An 11,956-nucleotide genomic window follows, 5' to 3' on the forward strand; every position below is an offset into this window, starting at 1 on the left:
GAGCCTGAAGTTACGGAGGTGCCGTTCCCCTCACAGCTCCATAGGTATCAGGATGTCCCCAATACAATTCTAAAGTCTATTACATCCACAGGGTGATTTCAAATGATTTGGTTTTTTTTGTGTGTCAAATTAACAATTTATTGTATTTTGTTGAATTTATATAACATCCCGACCTTGTTAGAAGGAGTCCAAATATGGCATGATTCGACTATCTGTACCCCTATCTGTACCACTATCTGTACCCCTATCTGTATCCCTATCTGTACCCCTATCTGTACCCCTATCTGTATCCCTATCTGTCCCCCTATCTGTATCCCTATCTGTACCCTATCTGTATCCCTATCTGTACCCCTATCTGTACCCCTATCTGTACCACTATCTGTACCCCTATCTGTATCCCTATCTGTACCCCTATCTGTACCCCTATCTGTCCCCCTATCTGTATCCCTATCTGTACCCTATCTGTACCCCTATCTGTACCCCTATCTGTATCCCTATCTGTCCCCCTATCTGTACCACTATCTGTACCCCTATCTGTACCCCTAGCTCTACCACTATCTGTACCCCTATCTGTACCCCTATCTGTACCCCTATCTGTACCCCTAGCTGTACCACTATCTGTATCTGTTTCAATCACTTTCAGTTGGGAGACTTTATTATTATTTCTTTTTTAGCGAACCGCAAATTCCACTGTTGCGGCTAATCCTTATTGTAGATTCCACTGTTGCGGCTAATCCTTATTGTAGATTCCACTGTTGCGGCTAATCCTTATTGTAGATTCCACTGTTGCGGCTAATCCTTATTGTAGATTCCACTGTTGTGGCTAATCCTTATTGTAGATTCCACTGTTGCGGCTAATCCTTATTGTAGATTCCACTGTTGCGGCTAATCCTTATTGTAGATTCCACTGTTGCGGCTAATCCTTATTGTAGATTCCACTATTGCGGCTAATCCTTATTGTAGATTCCACTGTTGCGGCTAATCCTTATTGTAGATTCCACTGTTGCGGCTAATCCTTATTGTAGATTCCACTGTTGCTAATCCTTATTGTAGATTCCACTGTTGCGGCTAATCCTTATTGTAGATTCCACTATTGCGGCTAATCCTTATTGTAGATTCCACTGTTGCGGCTAATCCTTATTGTAGATTCCACTGTTGCGGCTAATCCTTATTGTAGATTCCACTGTTGCGGCTAATCCTTATTGTAGATTCCACTGTTGCGGCTAATCCTTATTGTAGATTCCACTATTGCGGCTAATCCTTATTGTAGATTCCACTGTTGCGGCTAATCCTTATTGTAGATTCCACTGTTGCGGCTAATCCTTATTGTAGATTCCACTGTTGCGGCTAATCCTTATTGTAGATTCCACTGTTGCGGCTAATCCTTATTGTAGATTCCACTGTTGCGGCTAATCCTTATTGTAGATTCCACTGTTGCGGCTAATCCTTATTGTAGATTCCACTGTTGCGGCTAATCCTTATTGTAGATTCCACTGTTGCGGCTAATCCTTATTGTAGATTCCACTGTTGCGGCTAATCCTTATTGTAGATTCCACTGTTGCTAATCCTTATTGTAGATTCCACTGTTGCGGCTAATCCTTATTGTAGATTCCACTGTTGCGGCTAATCCTTATTGTAGATTCCACTGTTGCGGCTAATCCTTATTGTAGATTCCACTGTTGCGGCTAATCCTTATTGTAGATTCCACTGTTGCGGCTAATCCTTATTGTAGATTCCACTATTGCGGCTAATCCTTATTGTAGATTCCACTGTTGCGGCTAATCCTTATTGTAGATTCCACTGTTGCGGCTAATCCTTATTGTAGATTCCACTGTTGCGGCTAATCCTTATTGTAGATTCCACTGTTGCGGCTAATCCTTATTGTAGATTCCACTGTTGCGGCTAATCCTTATTGTAGATTCCACTGTTGCGGCTAATCCTTATTGTAGATTCCACTGTTGCGGCTAATCCTTATTGTAGATTCCACTGTTGCGGCTAATCCTTATTGTAGATTCCACTGTTGCGGCTAATCCTTATTGTAGATTCCACTGTTGCGGCTAATCCTTATTGTAGATTCCACTGTTGCGGCTAATCCTTATTGTAGATTCCACTGTTGCGGCTAATCCTTATTGTAGATTCCACTGTTGCGGCTAATCCTTATTGTAGATTCCACTGTTGCGGCTAATCCTTATTGTAGATTCCACTGTTGCGGCTAATCCTTATTGTAGATTCCACTGTTGCGGCTAATCCTTATTGTAGATTCCACTGTTGCGGCTAATCCTTATTGTAGATTCCACTGTTGCGGCTAATCCTTATTGTAGATTCCACTATTGCGGCTAATCCTTATTGTAGATTCCACTGTTGCGGCTAATCCTTATTGTAGATTCCACTGTTGCGGCTAATCCTTATTGTAGATTCCACTGTTGCGGCTAATCCTTATTGTAGATTCCACTGTTGCGGCTAATCCTTATTGTAGATTCCACTGTTGCGGCTAATCCTTATTGTAGATTCCACTGTTGCGGCTAATCCTTATTGTAGATTCCACTGTTGTGGCTAATCCTTATTGTAGATTGGTTCACACAATTGTGCACACAGAGTCGTTGACAAATATTCAACACCTGGCCGAGTTGTTAGTTTGGCTGTTGATCTGTTGATCTGTTGATCTGATCAGCAGTGAGAAGGAACGTTCTGGAATGTATTATGGATGTTAGAAACTGTTGAGTTTTTCTGCATTTGCACTCTGCAGTCAGTGCATAACAGTTTGAGTTGTGTCCTGTCGCTTGGACTATGGAGTAGCTAGCTAGTGACATTGATGTCATATTGGCTTAGATATGATGGTAGGGAGATTTTTAACCAATGCCATACTATACTACCGACCGGCGCGAGCATAATGATCTTCTCATCAGTCTCTCCAGTAGCCTTTAGGGCTGTTTGTGCTGTAGCCAGGGGTTCCCACATGTTTTCACTCAGGCCCCCTTTCCAGCATCCCCCCCCCCCCCCCCCCCCCCTCCTGCGCGCCACGTCTGTGTCTATGGGAACAAGCATAAGGGAACATCCCCCCCCTCCCCTCCCCTCCCCTCTTCATGATACCTAGTCAGTTTCTTCACATGTTATTGTGTTACAAAGTGGGATTCAAATGGATTTAATTGGCATTTTTTGTCTACGATCTATACAAAATACTCTCTAGGGAAGGGGGATAACCTAGTGTACTCAACTTAAATCAGAGAGGTGCAGGGGGCTGCCTTAATCAACGTCTTCTGTTGGAGTTAACTGCCTTGCTCAAGGGCAGAACGGCAGATATTTCCACCTTGCCGGCTCGGAGATTTGAGCAGGCGACCTTTCGGCTACTGTCCCAACGCTCTAACTGCTAGGATGATGTTGTGTTGCACCCCCTCCCTCCCCTCCCTCCCCCCTCAGATCAGCCTCAGTTCGTCGGGGCATGGACTCTACAAGGTGTCCAAATCGTTCCACAGCGATATTGGCCCATATTGACTTCAATGCTTCCCACAGTTGTGTCAAGTTGGCTGGATGTCCTTTGGGTGGTGGACCATTCTTGATACACACAGGATCTGTTGAGCGTGAAAAACCCAGCAGCGTTGCAGATCTTGACACAAACCGGTGCGCCTGGCACCTACTACCATACCCTGTTCAAAAGGCACTTACATGTTTTGTCTTGCCCATTCACCCTCTGAATGGCTCACTTACACAATCCACGTCTCAATTGTCTCAAGGCTTAATAATCCTTATTTAACCTGTCTCCTCCCCTTCACCTCCAATGATTGATTGAAGTGGATTTAACAAGTGATATCAATAAGGGATCATAGCTTTCACCTGGATTCACCTGGTAAGTCTGTCATGGAAAGAGTAGGTGTTCTTAATGTTTTGTGTACTCACTGTAGTTGTTGCATCAGCTCTACATATTAGAAAAACCTTTGGCAGAAATGACAGCGGTGAGTCTTTCTGGATAAGTCTCTAAGAGCTTTCCACACCTGGATTGTGGATAAGTCTCTAAGAGCTTTCCACACCTGCATTGTGCAATATTTACCTATAATTCTTTTCAAACTTCTTCAAGCTCTGTTGGGGATCTTGGAGCCTATTTAAGTCAAAATCGTAACTTGGTCACTTAAGAACACTCACCGTGTTCTCGGTAAGCAACTCCAGTGTAGATTTGGCCTTGTGTTGTAGGTTATTGTCCTGCTGAAAGGTGAATTCCTCTCCCAGTGTCTGGTGTAAAGCAGACTGAACCACGTTTTCCTCTGGGATTTTGCCTGTGCTTACCTCTAATCCGTTTCTATTTATCCTGAACAACTCCCCAGTATTTGCCGATGTGAATCATACCCATACCATGATGCAGCCACTACCGTGCTTGAAAATAAGGAGGCAGTTACTCAGTGATGTGTTGTGTTTGCCCCAAACATAAGGCATCGCATTTAGGCCAAAAAGTGTATTCCTTTGCCATGTGCGTTTTGCAGTATTACTTGAGTGCCTTGTTGCATACAAGATGCATGATTTGGAATATTTGTATTTTGTTTATATGTGTTTTTCTTTTCACTGTCCTTTAGGTCATTATTGTTGTCGATCCATCCTCAGTTCTCTCCCATCACAGCCATCGAACTCTGTTACTGTTTTTAAAATCACCAATGGCCTCATGGTGACATCCCTGAGCAGTTTCCTTCCTGTCCTGCAGCTCAGTTCAGAAGGACGACTGTATCTTCGATGTGTCTGGGTGGTTTAATACATAATGCACAGCATAATTATTAACATGACCATGCTTAAAGAGATATTCAACGTCTGATTGGTTATTGAGACCCATCTACCAATCACTGCCCTTTACGAGGCTTTCGAAAAGCTCCGTGGTCGTTGTAGTTGAATATGTGTTTGAAATGCTTGACTAAGGTAATTTAAAAATAATGTCAACCCCTATTATTTCACACAGAGTGAGTCCATATAATTTATTATGTGATTTGTTAAGCCAAAATGTACTTCTGAACGAATTTACTCTTGCATAAACAAAGGGGGTGAATACTTATGCAATGACTACATTTTAGCTATTACATTTTTTATTGAAATTAAACAATGTTTTAATTTTTCTTGCACTTTGACAGTATTTTCTGTATATTGTGCATCTTCCGTCAGTAATACTGTATAGAAATGCCTTGACAACAGTACGGCGGAAGTCTTCATCCTGATGGAACAGCAGACTCAACGCAGCACTGCCACTACATACAGCAGCTTGTTTAGAGCAGCACTACCACTACATACAGCAGCTTGTTTAGAGCAGCACTACCACTACATACAGCAGCTTGTTTAGAGCAGCACTACCACTACATACAGCAGCTTGTTTAGAGCAGCACTACCACTACATACAGCAGCTTGTTTAGAGCAGCACTACCACTACATACAGCAGCTTGTTTAGAGCAGCACTACCACTACATACAGCAGCTTGTTTAGAGCAGCACTACCACTACCACTACATACAGCAGCTTGTTTAGAGCAGTACTACCACTACCACTACATACAGCAGCTTGGTTAGAGCAGCACTACCACTACATACAGCAGCTTGTTTAGAGCAGCACTACCACTACCACTACATACAGCAGCTTGTTTAGAGCAGCACTACCACTACATACAGCAGCTTGTTTAGAGCAGTACTACCACTACCACTACATACAGCAGCTTGGTTAGAGCAGCACCAGCACTACCACTACCACTACATACAGCAGCTTGTTTAGAGCAGTACTACCACTACCACTACATACAGCAGCTTGTTTAGAGCAGCACTACCACTACATACAGCAGCTTGTTTAGAGCAGCACTACCACTACCACTACATACAGCAGCTTGGTTAGAGCAGCACTACCACTACATACAGCAGCTTGTTTAGAGCAGCACTACCACTACATACAGCAGCTTGTTTAGAGCAGCACTACCACTACATACAGCAGCTTGTTTAGAGCAGCACTACCACTACATACAGCAGCTTGTTTAGAGCAGCACTACCACTACATACAGCAGCTTGTTTAGAGCAGCACTACCACTACATACAGCAGCTTGTTTAGAGCAGCACTACCACTACATACAGCAGCTTGTTTAGAGCAGCACTACCACTACCACTACATACAGCAGCTTGTTTAGAGCAGCACTACCACTACATACAGCAGCTTGTTTAGAGCAGCACTACCACTACCACTACATACAGCAGCTTGTTTAGAGCAGCACTACCACTACCACTACATACAGCAGCTTGTTTAGAGCAGTACTACCACTACCACTACATACAGCAGCTTGGTTAGAGCAGCACTACCACTACATACAGCAGCTTGTTTAGAGCAGCACTACCACTACATACAGCAGCTTGTTTAGAGCAGCACTACCACTACCACTACATACAGCAGCTTGTTTAGAGTAGCACTACCACTACATACAGCAGCTTGTTTAGAGCAGCACTACCACTACATACAGCAGCTTGTTTAGAGCAGCACTACCACTACCACTACATACAGCAGCTTGTTTAGAGCAGCACTACCACTACATACAGCAGCTTGGTTAGAGCAGCACTACCACTACATACAGCAGCTTGTTTAGAGCAGCACTACCACTACATACAGCAGCTTGTTTAGAGCAGCACTACCACTACATACAGCAGCTTGTTTAGAGCAGCACTACCACTACATACAGCAGCTTGTTTAGAGCAGCACTACCACTACCACTACATACAGCAGCTTGTTTAGAGCAGCACTACCACTACATACAGCAGCTTGTTTAGAGCAGCACTACCACTACATACAGCAGCTTGTTTAGAGCAGCACTACCACTACATACAGCAGCTTGTTTAGAGCAGCACTACCACTACCACTACATACAGCAGCTTGTTTAGAGCAGCACTACCACTACATACAGCAGCTTGGTTAGAGCAGCACTACCACTACATACAGCAGCTTGTTTAGAGCAGCACTACCACTACCACTACATACAGCAGCTTGTTTAGAGCAGCACTACCACTACATACAGCAGCTTGTTTAGAGCAGCACTACCACTACATACAGCAGCTTGTTTAGAGCAGCACTACCACTACATACAGCAGCTTGTTTAGAGCAGCACTACCACTACATACAGCAGCTTGTTTAGAGCAGCACTACCACTACATAAAGCAGCTTGTTTAGAGCAGCACTACCACTACATACAGCAGCTTGTTTAGAGCAGCACTACCACTACATACAGGCAGCTTGTTTAGAGCAGTACTACCACTACATACAGCAGCTTGTTTAGAGCAGCACTACCACTACATACAGCAGCTTGTTTAGAGCAGCACTACCACTACCACTACATACAGCAGCTTGTTTAGAGCAGCACTACCACTACATACAGCAGCTTGTTTAGAGCAGTACTACCACTACCACTACATACAGCAGCTTGTTTAGAGTAGCACTACCACTACATACAGCAGCTTGTTTAGAGCAGCACTACCACTACCACTACATACAGCAGCTTGTTTAGAGCAGCACTACCACTACCACTACATACAGCAGCTTGTTTAGAGCAGCACTACCACTACCACTACATACAGCAGCTTGTTTAGAGCAGCACTACCACTACATACAGCAGCTTGTTTAGAGCAGCACTACCACTACATACAGCAGCTTGTTTAGAGCAGCACTACCACTACATACAGCAGCTTGTTTAGAGCAGCACTACCACTACATACAGCAGCTTGTTTAGAGCAGCACTACCACTACCACTACATACAGCAGCTTGTTTAGAGCAGCACTACCACTACATACAGCAGCTTGGTTAGAGCAGCACTACCACTACATACAGCAGCTTGTTTAGAGCAGCACTACCACTACCACTACATACAGCAGCTTGTTTAGAGCAGCACTACCACTACATACAGCAGCTTGTTTAGAGCAGCACTACCACTACATACAGCAGCTTGTTTAGAGCAGCACTACCACTACATACAGCAGCTTGTTTAGAGCAGCACTACCACTACATACAGCAGCTTGTTTAGAGCAGCACTACCACTACATAAAGCAGCTTGTTTAGAGCAGCACTACCACTACATACAGCAGCTTGTTTAGAGCAGCACTACCACTACATACAGCAGCTTGTTTAGAGCAGTACTACCACTACCACTACATACAGCAGCTTGTTTAGAGTAGCACTACCACTACATACAGCAGCTTGTTTAGAGCAGCACTACCACTACCACTACATACAGCAGCTTGTTTAGAGCAGCACTACCACTACCACTACATACAGCAGCTTGTTTAGAGCAGCACTACCACTACCACTACATACAGCAGCTTGTTTAGAGCAGCACTACCACTACATACAGCAGCTTGTTTAGAGCAGCACTACCACTACATACAGCAGCTTGTTTAGAGCAGCACTACCACTACATACAGCAGCTTGTTTAGAGCAGCACTACCACTACATACAGCAGCTTGTTTAGAGCAGCACTACCACTACATACAGCAGCTTGTTTAGAGCAGCACTACCACTACATACAGCAGCTTGTTTAGAGCAGCACTACCACTACCACTACATACAGCAGCTTGTTTAGAGCAGCACTACCACTACCACTACATACAGCAGCTTGTTTAGAGCAGCACTACCACTACCACTACATAAAGCAGCTTGTTTAGAGCAGCACTACCACTACATACAGCAGCTTGTTTAGAGCAGCACTACCACTACATACAGCAGCTTGTTTAGAGCAGCACTACCACTACCACTATATACAGCAGCTTGTTTAGAGCAGCACTACCACTACATACAGCAGCTTGTTTAGAGCAGCACTACCACTACATACAGCAGCTTGTTTAGAGCAGCACTACCACTACATACAGCAGCTTGTTTAGAGCAGCACTACCACTACATACAGCAGCTTGTTTAGAGCAGCACTACCACTACATACAGCAGCTTGTTTAGAGCAGCACTACCACTACATACAGCAGCTTGTTTAGAGCAGCACTACCACTACATACAGCAGCTTGTTTAGAGCAGCACTACCACTACCACTACATACAGCAGCTTGTTTAGAGCAGCACTACCACTACATACAGCAGCTTGTTTAGAGCAGCACTACCACTACCACTACATACAGCAGCTTGTTTAGAGCAGCACTACCACTACATACAGCAGCTTGTTTAGAGCAGCACTACCACTACATACAGCAGCTTGTTTAGAGCAGCACTACCACTACCACTACATACAGCAGCTTGTTTAGAGCAGCACTACCACTACATACAGCAGCTTGTTTAGAGCAGCACTACCACTACATACAGCAGCTTGTTTAGAGCAGCACTACCACTACCACTACATACAGCAGCTTGTTTAGAGCAGCACTACCACTACATACAGCAGCTTGTTTAGAGCAGCACTACCACTACATACAGCAGCTTGTTTAGAGCAGCACTACCACTACCACTACATACAGCAGCTTGTTTAGAGCAGCACTACCACTACCACTACATACAGCAGCTTGTTTAGAGCAGCACTACCACTACATACAGCAGCTTGTTTAGAGCAGCACTACCACTACATACAGCAGCTTGTTTAGAGCAGCACTACCACTACATACAGCAGCTTGTTTAGAGCAGCACTACCACTACATACAGCAGCTTGTTTAGAGCAGCACTACCACTACATACAGCAGCTTGTTTAGAGCAGCACTACCACTACCACTACATACAGCAGCTTGTTTAGAGCAGTACTACCACTACCACTACATACAGCAGCTTGTTTAGAGCAGCACTACCACTACCACTACATACAGCAGCTTGTTTAGAGCAGCACTACCACTACATACAGCAGCTTGTTTAGAGCAGCACTACCACTACATACAGCAGCTTGTTTAGAGCAGCACTACCACTACATACAGCAGCTTGTTTAGAGCAGCACTACCACTACATACAGCAGCTTGTTTAGAGCAGCACTACCACTACATACAGCAGCTTGTTTAGAGCAGCACTACCACTACATACAGCAGCTTGTTTAGAGCAGCACTACCACTACCACTACATACAGCAGCTTGTTTAGAGCAGCACTACCACTACATACAGCAGCTTGTTTAGAGCAGCACTACCACTACCACTACATACAGCAGCTTGTTTAGAGCAGCACTACCACTACATACAGCAGCTTGTTTAGAGCAGCACTACCACTACCACTACATACAGCAGCTTGTTTAGAGCAGCACTACCACTACATACAGCAGCTTGTTTAGAGCAGCACTACCACTACCACTACATACAGCAGCTTGTTTAGAGCAGCACTACCACTACATACAGCAGCTTGTTTAGAGCAGCACTACCACTACATACAGCAGCTTGTTTAGAGCAGCACTACCACTACATACAGCAGCTTGTTTAGAGCAGCACTACCACTACATACAGCAGCTTGTTTAGAGCAGCACTACCACTACATACAGCAGCTTGTTTAGAGCAGCACTACCACTACATACAGCAGCTTGTTTAGAGCAGCACTACCACTACATACAGCAGCTTGTTTAGAGCAGCACTACCACTACATACAGCAGCTTGGTTAGAGCAGCACTACCACTACATACAGCAGCTTGTTTAGAGCAGCACTACCACTACATACAGCAGCTTGTTTAGAGCAGCACTACCACTACCACTACATACAGCAGCTTGTTTAGAGCAGTACTACCACTACCACTACATACAGCAGCTTGGTTAGAGCAGCACTACCACTACATACAGCAGCTTGTTTAGAGCAGCACTACCACTACATACAGCAGCTTGTTTAGAGCAGCACTACCACTACATACAGCAGCTTGTTTAGAGCAGCACTACCACTACCACTACATACAGCAGCTTGTTTAGAGCAGCACTACCACTACATACAGCAGCTTGTTTAGAGCAGCACTACCACTACATACAGCAGCTTGTTTAGAGCAGCACTACCACTACATACAGCAGCTTGTTTAGAGCAGCACTACCACTACCACTACATACAGCAGCTTGTTTAGAGCAGCACTACCACTACATACAGCAGCTTGTTTAGAGCAGCACTACCACTACATACAGCAGCTTGTTTAGAGCAGCACTACCACTACATACAGCAGCTTGTTTAGAGCAGCACTACCACTACCACTACATACAGCAGCTTGTCTAGAGCAGCACTACCACTACATACAGCAGCTTGTTTAGAGCAGCACTACCACTACATACAGCAGCTTGTTTAGAGCAGTACTACCACTACCACTACATACAGCAGCTTGTCTAGAGCAGCACTACCACTACATACAGCAGCTTGTTTAGGAGTATGCTCTGCTGGAGGTTCAATTAACATTTTTTATTAGAATATTAGCACCAAACAAACACAGAAAAACACACTGTTTAAATCATTTAATACAGCCTTTTCAGTGGAAACATGAGAAGTTTAAATGACATCCTGTTTAGTTTTTTAGGATGTGTTGATGTCCTGTAAATGAATACAACTAGTTTCAGGCCAGAGAAGAAGAGTATCTCTAGAGTAGCTACCCAACTACCTCTACTACTCTAGCACACTCTAGTGGTCACTTAGAGCAACTGCACATGATTACAAACTGACCATTTCCTTCCTCCTGGAAATGGGTCAAGATGTGATATTGGAAAATTACTCGGTAGAGCGCTTGCAATGCCAGGGTTGAGGTTTCGATTCGCACGGGGGACCAGTACGAAAAAGTATCCACTCACTACTGTAAGTCGCTCTGGATAAGAGCTTCTGTTAAATGACTCAAATATAAACGTGAAGAACACTTTAGCAAAGTAACTTTATTACCAGTTGACTAAGTTTGTTACATGTAAGCAGTGGGTTCACCATATTCATCTAACGAAAGACTTCAGTAGAATGATGCCATCTCTTTTGAAGCTATGAATATCCATATGATATAATGTCCAATAGTATTAGTCAACCTCTAACGTAGGGAGTTGTAGTCCAGTGGGGG

Source organism: Coregonus lavaretus, assembly GCF_964263955.1.
Source record: "Coregonus lavaretus genome assembly, chromosome: 9".
In the NCBI taxonomy this organism is placed as follows: domain Eukaryota; kingdom Metazoa; phylum Chordata; class Actinopteri; order Salmoniformes; family Salmonidae; genus Coregonus; species Coregonus lavaretus.